General features: G+C 39.5%; 1 protein-coding gene across 3 annotated transcripts in view; it reads left to right on the top strand.

Annotated features, from left to right (window-relative positions):
- Positions 1-14,700, top strand: part of LOC149088330 (ATP-dependent translocase ABCB1-like) — a 532,351-nt gene that overhangs the window by 138,804 nt on the left and 378,847 nt on the right. The window contains exon 1 of one of the 3 annotated variants that reach the window (XM_089247155.1): positions 9,448-9,573. The exons of the other annotated variants lie outside the window; for them this stretch is intronic. The gene's annotated coding sequence lies outside the window, so the exon portion shown is untranslated. Of the gene's footprint in view, positions 1-9,447; positions 9,574-14,700 lie in introns of those variants that run through there. 3 annotated transcript variants of the gene reach the window in all.

The following is a 14,700-nucleotide window of genomic DNA, read 5'->3' as shown; positions in this document are numbered from 1 at the left end:
AATCGAAAATTTGTTGTGGCACTAAAAGCGAAATCGCAGATTTATCATCAATTAATTAATTTACTATAATTAGCGATTACACTAAACCCATTGCAACTTCAAGGCGAGTCCTATTAATTTCATGTACATTCGTCATTCTTTCATGTTTAATTTTATAATAAATATTTTTTGTTGTCAGCAAAAACACACAATTGATCCCCACGTGATAGCTCCATGATGCCAACTGCCCATGCACGCAGACGCTCCCGCGAGTGGTGCACTATAACCACCACCGGCTAGAATCGCGAGGGATCATCTCGCCTTCTACAACTGCCGCGGTTTAAGCAATAAAGCGAGAAGCGGGAAGCGGTGCACTATGGACGTACCCTTATACTGGGTCCACGCCTTCAGCGAAGAGCCATTGTTTGAGGTGGAGTTGCGCATAGCGCGTTCGATGTTTATGGTAAACAGCTCAAAATTGCATTAAAAAAAAAGTGCTCGCGCCCGGCCACAAACCTTTTTGTTATTATTACAAAGTGTGGCCACATGAACCATTTTGGCCGTTCTAACTTTTTCTATGAAATGTCCTGTTGTTCCCCTATTTTCAACAAGGCTTAGTTGAATTTTTGACATCGGGAAATAAGATTATTTTCTTGTGACTTATAGTCATAGTAATCATAATTTATTATAATTATGTATTCATGTCTCATATTTTATCAAACATGTACTTTTTTTTAGGGAATTACATTGCTGTACCCGTCATTTTGCGCGATTGGTGATTTTTTCGGCAACTTTAGTGATATTTAGCAACTTCACCTACCTTTGGCAATTTTATGCCTGTAATTGACAACTTTACTTGCTTTTTACAATATTTTCAGCTGTAAATGTAAACTTTGCTTTCTTCGATATTTTCGGATGTAATTGGCAACTTAATTATGCTTTTCACAACAAGATCCCATATTTTTTTATGAAAGAAATATGGCATGATATATATATATATGCACAGTATTTATCTTGTTGATATACTTCACCCCAGAACAAGTTTCGCAGTCGGATGAAAAATCTTGAAGGGGCACATGTGGACTGAGGGCAATATGCACCCCTGTTTTTCTGGCTGTGTGTGGATGAATAATTTTGACTAGAGCATTCATTATATGACTCATTGGACCAGTCTGATTTACAAGTTGCTATGTGATAATGATAACAACTTTGTTTTCTAAATAAAATAGTGATTTTTGACAACGGCAAGAGCTACGTGACAAATTAACATCAGTAGCCGAAATTTCATTAATACAGTAGTATATTTCCGTATGACGTTTGCGTAATACGCACCGAGTAATTAATATGCGTAACACGTTTCAACGTCAAGGCGGAGGATGGAAGTTGAAAAGAAGATATCAGTTAATGCGGTAATATAAATGATATCATAAACGTAATGTGTTGGTGCTTTTTTTTAAATGAAAAAAAAGCCAGTAGGGAAATCACAATTGCTTTGTTTAAACCGCGGATGATGGTGCGTGGAAAGAGAAAAAGGTTTTCTCGTCCTTTCTATATATTTTAGAAACCTTGGTTTTCCCTTTTCCTCTCGAGATTTTCGTGTTTTACGGGATGTGGTTACTTTCTTTCATCTTGCTTCCCACGAAGTTGGACGGAAATTTCCACCTGTCAACGTACCCAGACGTTATTCGTTCGAAGGATGGAATCAATTATTTTCTCTTGGGTTTTTCACGACGTTTTCGGTGAAGTGTGTGCGAGTTGACGAAAGACGATTTAATTAGCATGTGGCGTGACTCATCTACCTCTACCATTTTCGAAATAAAATGAATAGACTGGAGTTTGAGCTAAGAAAAGAATATATTATTCTCCCGAGAATGAAACGGGACAGTATGAATGGGGGACAGTATTGTGCGGTTTTCTAAAGGTGGACACACACGAGCGATCCAACAGGCAGGGCCGCTTTAAGAGTATCATGGGCCCCCGGGCAAAGTGGTTTTTGGAGGCCCTACCTGGAGAAACCGCGAGACACCCTGGCTCTGTCGCAAGATGCAACGTAAGCTCTCGGGGGGAGGTTCAGGACATCTCCGGCAAAACCAATATTTATTGATACGTCAAAGATTCAGGGCCGCAACTAGGGGATGCAGGCTGGTCTGGTGTCCCGGGCGCTGTACTAGAGGGGCCGCAAATTTCACTCTTTAATCTCTCCTTCAACATTATGAGGGGGTGCCAAAATGCATGCTTGCCCCGGCTGACCAAGCATCTAGTTGTGGCTCTGATGTCTAATACTGTGAAATAAGATTTTGAATCGGGATGGCTGGCACTTTAATTCTGATAGGGTGAGTCCCTTGCACCGAGGACTCATCACAGTGGCCATGGCCAATTTATGGGAAAGGCAGACCGGGCTGTAGGAGCTTTAATTATCGGTCTTATAAATATATAAACATATAAATTTTCTTGAATTTCAACCAAAGAAGAAAGATGAAAAGCTTAGCCTCGGGGTCCTTTCAAAAATTAAGGCCCCCATCCAAGGATGTTGGGGGGGGGGGGGGGCTGTAGATTCACTACCATATGTGTGTCTCTTTTAATAAATCGACATATTTTTTATCAATGGATTCAATAGAATTTCAAGTTCTGACTTTTTAAAGTATGTAGTTAGTGTAAAATATTGTATTATACATAATCAATGCAGTAAAACCCATTTTTACGGCCCCTAATATTTTGCGGCCTGGTGCGATCACACCCATCGCAGCTGCCCTATTCCGGCCCTGGGGGCTGGAAGTTGTGCACCCTAGGTTTAACCAAACGTATTAAAGCATTAAACGTAGTAATAGCATGTAGCAACATTCGCGTGCGCAAGGGGTTGAGGTGTAATGCCCCCTGCTCCTAGAGCCGAAATTATAGTGTTATTTTTCAGGAAAAAACTAACCCCCCCCCCCGCCCCCAGGCCCGTCATTTGGGGGGTCCGGGGGAATCTTGCTCCCTTCCCCGGCTTTAAAAAATGCACTAGAAGCGATATATGTGTATACATATATTGAGTATAAGTTCTTTGTCCCCTTCCCCCCAGAAAATATTAAAATGACGGGCCTCCCACCCCCATCAGAAAAAAAATGAAACCCGACCTTCGGAAAATCCTGCGTACGCCTATCTGTAGTAATAAGACGGTTTTCAATAAAAGTATCAGCAGAATATCAGAATATTTGCGGTACAAATAGCAATGGCATCTCAATATGATGTGGCTCACCATTCGGGAATCACAGCCCCACTGTCTTCAATATAATCCCTAAACTATCTCGCGGCACTGCCGTACTCGGAGAGAAGAGCAGAATCGTCCTAAGAGCATCTTTGGGCCCCCGGGCAAATTGAGTTTTTTAAGATTTCCTTTCGTAACTAGGTGGGAGGTCATCATCCGTTCGCAACTAGATGATTGGCCAGTCGGGGCAAGCACGCATTTTAGTGCCTCCTTTTAATATTGAAGGAGAGGTTAAAGGTTGAAATTTGCACCCCTTCTGGTTCAGCCCTCAGGGCACCAGATATGACTGCTCTGCCCTAGTTGCGGCCCCGTGATTGCTTACCAATTTGCATGCTTAATCTCGAACGATATCTTTTTATCATGAGGGCCACCTCTGCTTGAGACTCCCGGCCGTGTCCGGTTGGGCCCAAGCATTAAGACTACACTATGAAAGAGCGCGATTACTTTTTTAATGCAGTTAAAAGACAAACGAAAACTCCTTCCTCTTATTACTGCCCCTTACCCACGGTTCCGTGGCATCTTGTTTGGGGGAGCAATTTCACTACATTATAACTGTTTAAACAAGTTCAGGTGTAGGCGAGTTCAAAATAATGATGATAATAATAATAACTAGTAATAAATAATAACTTATTTTACCAAGAAATATTTTTTAATTCAATCAAAATTATTAAACACTTTCAAATGTATCAAATATTTTTCTTTCCCTGTATGTTTTTTTCTCCGTAAAGACGCGTTCCTGATAATTTCCCTCATGGTTTCTAGAATTTCCCTCTCGTGGAAGAGAGAAGCTGCTTCCATTGACTTAACATTGCATATATGAGTTGAGAAAAAAATTCATTAAAAATCAAATAAATTTTTTAAAAATTCAAAAAAAAATATCTTGACATTAAGCGGTTTTTGTGGCATCCGGTCAGAAAAAATTCTGAAGTTCTGAGCGTGAAGACTATGTGAAAAAATTCGTGAAAAACCAACAATTTTTTACATTATGCTCCCTTTTAAGTGAGTCACGTGAGGAATCGGGTGACGTCAAAACCAGTTTCATTCTGTGAACCGCGCGCTTGCTCATACCTAATCTTATATATTCAAGAAACCTTGGTCTGGGGCGGTGTGTGTGTTACAAAATTTTGAGTGTTTCTCTCCCTTCTTGTGATCGCATCACTAATTATAGGTACGATCGAAACTTAGAGGAAAAGAATATTCCACAAAATTCTGATTTAGAGTTTCCAAGTTGGCGGCGCTACCGTACGGGGGGGGGGGAATCCTCTGGAATGTTCTCCGCCAAATCGCACTTCTTTGCAATAAACAGAAACCGGTATCAACTGTCGTTGCCAATAGAAGATTGCGATATAATTGAGAGGCCCTCTGAAAAATACAATCGCGCCATCTATAGGTCGTAACAATATGGCCTCTTCGAGCGGATGTGATTTTGTTCTTTATACCATTGAAAATCACAAGAGCCATGTCGGTGGCCAGTACCTGTTTCTCTAATGGGCAAACGTGGAATGTGCCCAAGCCCCACAAATTCACTGTATTTTATATTTTTGTCCCCTTCCACTTCCCCCCTCCCCTTTGTTTTGCAGAATATTATCATTTTATCATTTTGTTGATTTTTGAATTTATGAAGGTGCAAAATAAACAAAAACCCATAGCATATTTCAGAATTTATTATGGTAATAACAGATATACGTAATTGCTACGCAATAAATCAAATCAAATACTCCGTAACTTTGCTTCAAAGAATGTTATATAGAAATAAGGGGGCCACTGAATTCTTGTGTGCCCAGGGCCCGAACTTATGAGGAACAGGACCTGTCTGTGCCAAGAACTGAGCCGTAACTAGAATTTTTGTGTGTGGGGGGGGGGGACATGATTTTCTGCCCATACCACTGTGAAATTCGATTATTTTATTTTATCTTTTTGTTCTGTCTAAAATATGCCGTCCTCTAGAAGTTTGCGGTCCTGGTGGCAAGTGACGAAGGCAGATTATCATGATAAAACGTGCCATCGACGGATATACTGAAATTTCGATTATAGTACCGTTCATACACCACGTACACATTCCTCTATGGGATTTCAAACGAAATGGTACACGTCGGAGTATGCGTGTACGTGTTGTGAACCCAACGTGAATTTTGTTTCCCTTTAATGGTAATGCTTGTTATGTGCTTCCATCTGCCATAAAATTTTTTTTAACTATGAGTAAAGTGTAATGGTTGATTAATTGTACGTTGTACGCCTGTTGCTCTCTGTGACTAGACTTTTTAACGGGGCGATCGGCTTACAATGTAGAATTATCAGCTTGTTGGTCAGCATAGTTTTGTTGAGCATGAGTGTATGTAACGCCTGTTGTGGTGGGCGTATTTCGTTGAAACTTGGTATATATAGGTTATACAGACCATACGGGAAAAGAGAAAACCACAATATATAAGAATAGTTCAATTTCCGATTTTGTGCAGCTGATGAGTGCTTCCCCTCCCCCCCCCCCCCTCCCAAACTCCGAGAACAAAAACAAAAAAAGAACGCCCTAGCAGGAGAAATACTCATGTTTCTTTTTTCTATTATTTTTACTGTACGCATATTCCTATACCATCCCGAAGGGAAAGGGGGGCGTCTCCTTCTGTTATCAAAGTTTAATAAATAAAAACTGACTCCGGCCAATGGCAAATGATCTGCCAGTGTCGGGAAGGGGCGGGGGTGAAAATGGGAAAAAAAATTCGCGGAAAAAAAAGCTGGCTTCACAGAAACCTCAAGGCTCGGTATTGCCGAAATAAGACCGATGCCAGACGAGCGTAATTATCGCCGTTCGCCGAAGTTCACGGAACGTAAAACATATTGTCAGGCGGTCACTTTTTCTTAAATAAGAACCGTTTTCATTCTCAAAAAAAAACCGCGCTTCCGTGAACTGCTGAGTGATTTTTGCCGTCGGCGATCGTCTGTCAACTCTATTTTATTCTTCATACTCAAATATGGCTGATAAGTCAGCCTGGGGTGTCAAGGAGCTCTAGCTACAGTAAATTGCTGTTTCTTGTCCCTGCTTTTTTTAACGATTAGACGTCGTTTGGAGCGGCAAAGCCAGTTTTTAATTGATCAATGATAGAGGTTGATGAGTCAGCCCTTCTGCGAAGGTGCCATAAATGACAAATACCATTAGTCCGGGACCTGACTACGGCGCAGTTGCAGTCGGTTGACGTTGGGGGAAGGCATCATCTATAGTTTTATTCTGTCAACGCACAGATACAACTGCAACCGCTGAGGGCGGTTTTTTCAACCGAGAAAATCCACATTTTTTTTGGACGGTTGGGGTAACCGGAAAGCTGCCATAATGTATTGAAAAGGCTTGAACACCCTGATGACGGTTCGGCTGGACTCGCGGTTGCTTTTTTCCATTGTCTATTAAGTGGTTTGACAAGGAGGGTGATGGGATTTCGTATGCACTAGACAAAGGAATTGCTCTTCTCAGGCTGCCATAAAACATGAGGGGAAAAGGCAAATTCGAGGAACTGTATGAAGTTCTATTCGACAGAAGCTAATTCTTTGTTTGGCGCTTTTGCACTGATAACAATAAAAAAAAAACCAATGAGGAAAAAATTAAATTTTTCTAGTTAATAAATTTTTTTGCTTTCCTACATGAGCATACATTAAAACTCGATTATAATGACATTCATAAAGTAACGTGATTACGCCGTTAAAACTGAGATATATATTTTAAAATACTTGAATGAAATGCATTGGATCCCGATTATAACGTTTTAGCAAAAAAACCAATTAGTATCTCATCCAAAAAGTGCAAATTACCGGGGGCCCAAACATTTCTAATAAATTCATAAAAAATTATCAGAAGTATGAATCAGGAAGGAAATATGTCCCTAAGAGCTGCATTGTGATTGTTTTGCTTTCATTATTCTGTCTTTTTGGTATTTATTTTTGTATTGTATATGAATGTGGCTGTCTATCTGTTGTTTTTGCAATGAAAAAACATCAAGATAAAACGTTGCATGCTGGTAATATCGAAGAGTTGCACTAAGACAATTTCCAAGCAGTTTTTGATTTACATACACAAAGCCGCAACTAGGGAGAGCGGGTCCATTGTATAGGGTGCTGAACTAGAGGGGCGCTGAATTACCCCTTTAACCACTCCTTCTAACCTTTCCTTACCCGGCGACGCCAAAAGCTTGCTAGCTCCAGTTAAAAAAGCATCCAGCTTTATCCAGTAACTTAAATCTTGCAACATAGATATTGATGTACAGGGCCACAACGACATGCGTGGTCAGCCGGGGCAAGCACGCATTTTGGCGCCCCCTTTTAATATTGAAGGAGAGATAAAAGGATAACATTTGCTCACCCCTCTGGCTCGGAGTTTGGGGCATCAGTCAGTGTCGTCTTAACGCCCGGACCCACCCGGACACGGCCCGGGGGCCTCAAGAGAAGTGAGGTCTCACAAAAATGAGATCCGGTTGAAATTTTCTAGGATTTACCAGTTTGGGACTCCGGAAAACCACTTGCCCCGGGGGCCCATGATACTCTTAAGACGGCCTGGCATCAGTCCCACCTGCTTCTCCCTAGTTGCGGCCCTGGTGCCGTGTGTACATAGTGTTAAGCGGGCCGGGATAGCAAGTTCGGAGGGGCGGCAAAATTTTTTTCCTGACCATCAAAAGAAATAATTTTTTCCTTAATTTTTTTTGGCACATGGGGTTTCCCGAAATTATAATTATGATTAATTTCCATAAATTAGAAACTTAGTTAGTTGGAAATTTACTTTAATTACAAAGAAAAACGTGCTAAATTCATGTCCAATTTTTTGAAACTCCAAAAATATGTTATTTGAATAGCCAGTCATCATATACAAAAAAAATTGTGGGATTTGGTCTCGAATTGTAAGAGTGGTCAAAAATGGACAACTTTTGGGTTGTCTTTCTTCAACTCCGAATTAATTTCAAATAGCAAATATTGTTACAGAAAATTAAATATAATTTAATTACCTGAAAATTTTTATTAGTATATACAGTAAAACCCCTCTTTTGCGGACACTGACAGGACTAAAAAATTCGTCCGTGAAAGAGGGGTGATCGTTAATCAGGGGTTTGAAATACATACTTTTATATATTATACAACTGTAAATTATTATTTGGCCGTAAAAGAGGGGGTGACCGCATCTGAGGAGTGTCCGTTAAGAGGGGTTTTACTGCAATGCAACTTATGAGCACGAATTTGCATGATAATCTAGCCAACTTCAGCTTGGCGAAAATAATTTAGCCAATCCCGAGATGTCACGTGACATTAAAAAAATAAAAATCCCCGGTTGCTAACAGCAGTGTGTGTTTCACGTGAAATTCCACGGTTGCTGATAAGATCAACCGCGCCAGCCGAACCGTAGTGTGCCGTTAGCCTTACCCTCTTTTTTTTTATTTCCATTTGCCCTCTGGATCTAAATTATAAGGGGCTGTACTCAAATATAATTGTTAAGCTTTAATTGACTAATTCATCACTGAAATTTCAATTTTTTAGGGTGCATCAGCCACACAAAAATGTATTATTATTATTTTGAAAGACCTGTGGCAACTTCATTTGTGGAGTTTTGTGAAAATTTTTGAGTTGTTTACGGTGATCATGATGTAGGTCTATAGCTATGTTTTTGCAATAGACCCCACAAGGCCAGAAATTTCTTATGGGGAGACCGAGATTATTATGACCGAGCTGATATTACGATAAACTTAATCACGGGATTTCCAGATTTTCATAAGATTGGAACAGATCCCCAGATAGGGTGTTGACACACCCTATAGATAGGCAGCCAACTATTTGAAGTTGTAGATAATGTCAAAAATTGGATATAAAACAGAATTTACAATTCTTTTCTATCATACTTCAAAGTGTTTGGATGTCATCCGCATCAGCTGTCGACCAGATAAAGCCGTCTTTGTGTCAGCCTTGCAAACGGTACACGTTTCGGTATTGGTGCATGGTAATTTCATGAGTCCGTTCAGATGCAATCAGTAATCGGAATCTCGGGATATCGGGCGGTCGTAGAGAACTATCGTGTTTCAACGGATGCGCTCCTTCAATGAGCAACGCATCGTTTTTAATTGGGCCATGCTCGCCAAACCTATCGAAATACTTACCAGATTGCCTGTGGGTGCCGCCTTGCGTCATTTGAATAAGAAGTCACGAAATTAAAAGCTACTCGCTAAGGTTACCAATTACTCGAAACAAGTAACATCGGGGAAGCGGTTGTCCAAAGAACAGATCAGTTTGGCCACGAGTGTGCATATTCGTCTCGCACGAATAGAAAGACGCTCCACGTAGATCTATATCCTTCATCACTATCATCCAAAATGTTCGAATTCAGGGTGAGTGCTCTAACTATTCATTTATGTTTGCGTGAAAGCCAATTGTTTGATAATGTTTTCTTCAAAAACAAAGATGTAATAGCAATCGAAAGAACGAAACCAATTCTACTTACGGCTTGAGTAGCATCCATTCTCCCTCTGGCTTCGCTAACTGTCCCTATCACCGAGCATCGACAAAGTAAAAGCCTTATGACTTACTGTTTGCAATAGAATTAGGCCTAGAAACTAATTCTTTCACTGATAACAATAAAAGAAACAATTAAGAAAAAATTAAATTTTTCTAACTAAAAATGTTTTTTTTTTCCTTTCCTACATGAGCACACAGTAAAACTCGGTTATAATTACATTCGTAAAATAACGTGATTACTCCCCTGGCCCCCACATCCTAGAGCAGGGCCCCAGGGATCTTTAGCGGGTCCCATACCAGCCTTTTCACGGGCCCCTCTATTTAATTTATAGCGTGAAAAAACAAAAAAGTTATGGCAATCAACTCGGGCACCAGTACTGGAGCCCTGTCAGCCCCACCCTTGTGGGGGCCATGATTACGCCGTAGAAACTAACATATATATACAGTCGAATCCCGTTATAACAAACTGCAACATACCGGGTAAATCACTTCGTTATAAGGAAATTTCAGGTTTTTGCATTGTTCCTATGTAAACTTATTTGGGGGATTAGAAAAGTATTCCTGAAAACGAGATTTTCGCTATAACAGTATTCGTTAAAACGAGATTCGATTGTATTTGAAAATACTTGAATGAAGTGCATTGGATCTCACTTATAACGTTTTAGCCAAAAACCAATAAGTACCTACTCCAAAAAAAATTCAAATTACCTTGGGGGTGGGGGGTGGCCAACCATTTACAATAACTTCATAAAAATTATCAGAAGTAAGAATAAATAGACATATGAAGGAAGAAGTTTATATATTTGCAAATTCCATATCAAATTTTTGAAACGTTCATTAAAAACATAAGTATGAACCGGGGAGGGAATATGTCCCTAAGCGCTGCATTGTGTGTGTGTTTTGCTTTCATTACACTTTTTTTTTTTTTTTTGGTATTTATTTTCGTATCGTATGTGAATGTGCCTTTGTATGTGTTGTTTTTGCAATGAAAAAAACAACCGTCTCGACAAAACGTTGTATGCGGGTAATCTTGAAGTGTGCACTCAGACAATTTTCATACCTACCGTCCCCAAAGTAGAATGTGTCAAAATCTGCGACGTTCGTCGCAGAACAATTTAGAAGCATTTTAAGAAAAAGTGCAAAAAAAAACCACTATTACATATATGGGGGATTTTTACCTCAGAATATCTCCAGTCAGCTGAGGGCTCGTCGCAGAACAGTGCTAAACATTCTGCTTTGGGACCTACCGTTGTTTTTTTTAAGCAGTTTTTTATTTATTTACACCCACAGGGCTACAACCAGGGAGAACGGGTCCATTGAATTCCCGTATTTTCCCGTATTTGGGAACCAAATTCTTCGTATTTTTCTCGAAGAAATATGGTCACTCCAACAATAATCAATACATAGGTCCCGCCATGCCAGAATCACTAATGTGCAATGTCCTTGCAAAAAAATAACGTTGGAAATGACGTTTGTTTACTCTCTACCCATGTTACTCTATGGAAGTTATTTTCCTGATATGTTTTGTAACGTGGGGGTTTCAATATATACATATAGGGGTACAGATTCGCGTGTCAGGCACAACTTAGATAACAAAACAAGGTATTCAAACAGCTGATAAAAAGAAAAATTTGTACATTCATGCTTCTCGCATGCTGCGGAGGATATCAAGTTAGATATATATTAGATTATATAAAATTTGACAGAGTGACTTAGAGAGAGTCACCCTTATTTCAAAATTGTATGTTTCTTAAAAATTAAAAACGCAGAATAGAATGATAAGTAATATATGAATACACGGGGGGGGGGGGAAATGTGTCTACGTTTTATGAACAATTTTTTTGATGGCCGATTTCAAGTGTAAAATCATTTTGAAATCGGATGATTCTTTCTCTTTCTTAATCGCCATGTATACGAAAATCAAGACCATACAGCTCGCTACACTTCCATCTTTCATAAAGGACACACACTAAGTACATCAAAAAACAAAGTAAGTATTTGATATGATGTTGAAAAAATTTGAATATCTTTGGAAGTCAATATCCCGTAATTAAAATCGTGTTCCGAAAATTAAAAACAAGTGTTCCGAAAAGTGCTTTCGGGACTACATTCACTGGCAAAAAATATTGTCATGAGCATCCCATGTTGGTGTCGCCGATAAATGTTTTGGTCAAAAGAGAGGGTCGCACTCAAAATGTTTGCGCACCACTTCAATATATCACCAAAAATCGTGACATTTGTGCAATTTTTCGCGAGAGCAACCCAGTAAAAAAGCGGCGGTTTTCGTCATACACGATCATTAACCCGTCCAGTGTTTTTGACGTAATATTACGTCGTGAGTTGAATGGAAGAAATAGAAACACCATTACTTTGTTGCTATTGTTATGCCACGTGTGCGCCTAACAAAGCAACCCTAAAACCTTTCATGTGAGACATTAAAAACACGTTCTTTTCACTCAAAATCAGCCCTTTTCCCAGCTCGTCTTTACCTGAGGGGGCGTATTTTAAAATAAATTTGTAGATAAAGAAGACACGAACACATATCATGCCAATGCATTTTGCTATGTATGATTTTTTTTTAATTTCAAAAATCATATAAAGTCTTATATAAAATCAAATATAACTCTGTATATATCCGCGATTACAATAGCTGTTCATTTTTGATGTGATGTTATGACTTATTAACTCTCTTCACTTACCTACTCCCATTCAGTTCAACCCCCACGTCCTGGAACAGGTCCCCTAGGCTGAGATCCTTTGCGGGCTCCTATAGTTAATTTATAGCTTGAAAAAGCAAAAAATTATTAGAATTGCCCCGAGGTACAGCCCTGTCAGTCCCACCTTTGTGGGGGAACCATGCAACTAACACCAGCTATAGCAGATTCTATCTACTATAGCCGGTGTTGGTTCAACTCGGTTGATTCGAAGTTCAGGAAGACGGCAAAAAAAAAAAAAAAAAAAAATCACGTAAATGTTTGAATTCACCGTCTTATTTAATATTTCATCCGGTGTTCAGAGCCTTTCCCATCGAGAGAGATGGGCGAAAGCTGCATGGTTTCTTAATTGTTTTTTCTAACAGCAAAACGATATGGCGCTTCTCTTCTTCTAAGCTAAGACATAGTTTCCCAAACTTTTCGTTCCATCGGCCCCTTTTTTCAAATGTTTTTTCTCATCGCCCTCCAACTCAAGTTAACCCATAGAATCCTATACTAAACCCTGAGCTTCTACCGCCCCCTGACCTTTCCATCGCCCCCCAGCGGGCGATATTGGTCATTTTGGGAAACTCAATTTCTGACTTTTGATGACGGGAGAGTGGGGGGGGGGGGGGTTTGTATGATGCTTACCACCCTTTATGAAAATATGCAATATTCTTAATGGCATCTTACTCGGTGCGCCAAAAACGAGAAAAATCTTTCGCTTGTTTGTGGGCAGCTGAACAAACATTCTCCCTATGTTTGTTTCAGGTTAACTTTGCAGCGGAGAGAAAGGTAGAGAGTGTATTCCTTCGCCGCAAAATATAGTTCCCATACATCGGAGGTTTCTGATGATCATTTATATAGAATATTTCAAATTTTTTTATGATTTTGAAAAAGATACTAAAAAAATACCGTTTTGAACCAATGCATATTCGTTTAAAATTTTTAAATTAGAAAAATATTGGTTACCATTATCAAAAATCCATGGCGAGCTCAAGAACACTATGGCGTGATTTCCAAGAAATTTTCCCCGCCAATATTACTATCGTGCTTTTTTTTTGATTGCACAGTTATATATATATATTATATCGTCATTATGTTGAATTTTTTCCGATACAATTTTTCATTCAGTTTTTCATGTAGTTATAGGCCTACACACCCAGACGAATATTCAATCAGGTTTTTTTTTCTCGCGAAAATAACCTCCAACGAATTCAGATATTCACTCATAGATTACAGGAAGTGTCCCTCTTTCACGACAGCGCCGATACCGTTGTGAGAGGCTCTCTTTATGGGGGTAGGTTACGGTTCCAGGCGCCCCCCCCTTTTTTTTTATATCTATCTCTTGCCGTGTTCGTAGGATAGGGGTGGTTTCTGAATTCCAATAGCCGATAGCGGAGGGTGTTGATATAAGTAATGTCTCTTTTTTTCACCCACACCAACTTCCTCCCCCACAGCTGAGGCTGTTCCTCCAGATGCCCTTTCAGTGTCTCTCCAGATAAATATAAATAAGCAAGAGAGAGAGACCCACAATGGTTTAGGCTTGCAGTGTATTTTTTTCTTCTGTGACAGTTGTATCTTTCTTTTCACCAGAGATAGACACGCTAAAACGTACTCGTTCTTTTTGGCAATAATGCATAAAGCACGTTATTGAAAAAGAAGAGGAATTTTGGATTGCAGGTGGCTTGATGGAGAAACAACAATTAATAAGTAATAGAGAATCAGATAGTTCTACAACGTCAAGTGAGGATTCCATAGAATGGGAATCCATGAAAAATGACTAAAACTGTAGTGATAATAAGTGGCATCGACGTATACCGTGCGTTCGGGTGGGTGAGCGACGGAAATTTCGGCAAGAAAAGTGAGTAAAAGAATTCTAAATTTTTCCGTATCATTTTTATTATTATTTGGGGCTATTGCCAAATTCAAACGTGAAAATCGGGTTAATAGGAGTTACTAAGATGCTTTTCAATAAAAAAAAAATGATTTCAAAAACCACACTTTAATTTCTGAAAGTATCGACGATGGTTTTTTTTTCCATTAACTAATTTTTTGTTACTAACTGACTGCAATTTTTTCTACAAGCATTACGTTACACGTAAAAAATATTTTTTTCTGCGCGATTGGCGAGAATCAGCCATACCCTACCGAGGCCGCGCATCGATACATAGGTTAAGAGGCTTTCGTTGTCATAGCAACGAGTGATGCGGTTCCCTCGTAGCTTCCTCTTCACTGCAAAGTTAACCTGAAACGGACTATAATGATAAATCCCTCACTTCAGCGATCTCTAAATGTTTCACGAAT

The sequence above is a fragment of the Pholcus phalangioides genome, unplaced genomic scaffold, assembly GCF_987345545.1.
Source record: "Pholcus phalangioides strain wild (caught in Gottingen) unplaced genomic scaffold, Ppha-v1.0 ptg000003l_1, whole genome shotgun sequence".
Classification (NCBI taxonomy): domain Eukaryota; kingdom Metazoa; phylum Arthropoda; class Arachnida; order Araneae; family Pholcidae; genus Pholcus; species Pholcus phalangioides.
Note: the sequence above shows the minus strand (reverse complement) of the source record. Positions and strands in the feature narration are given on the sequence as shown.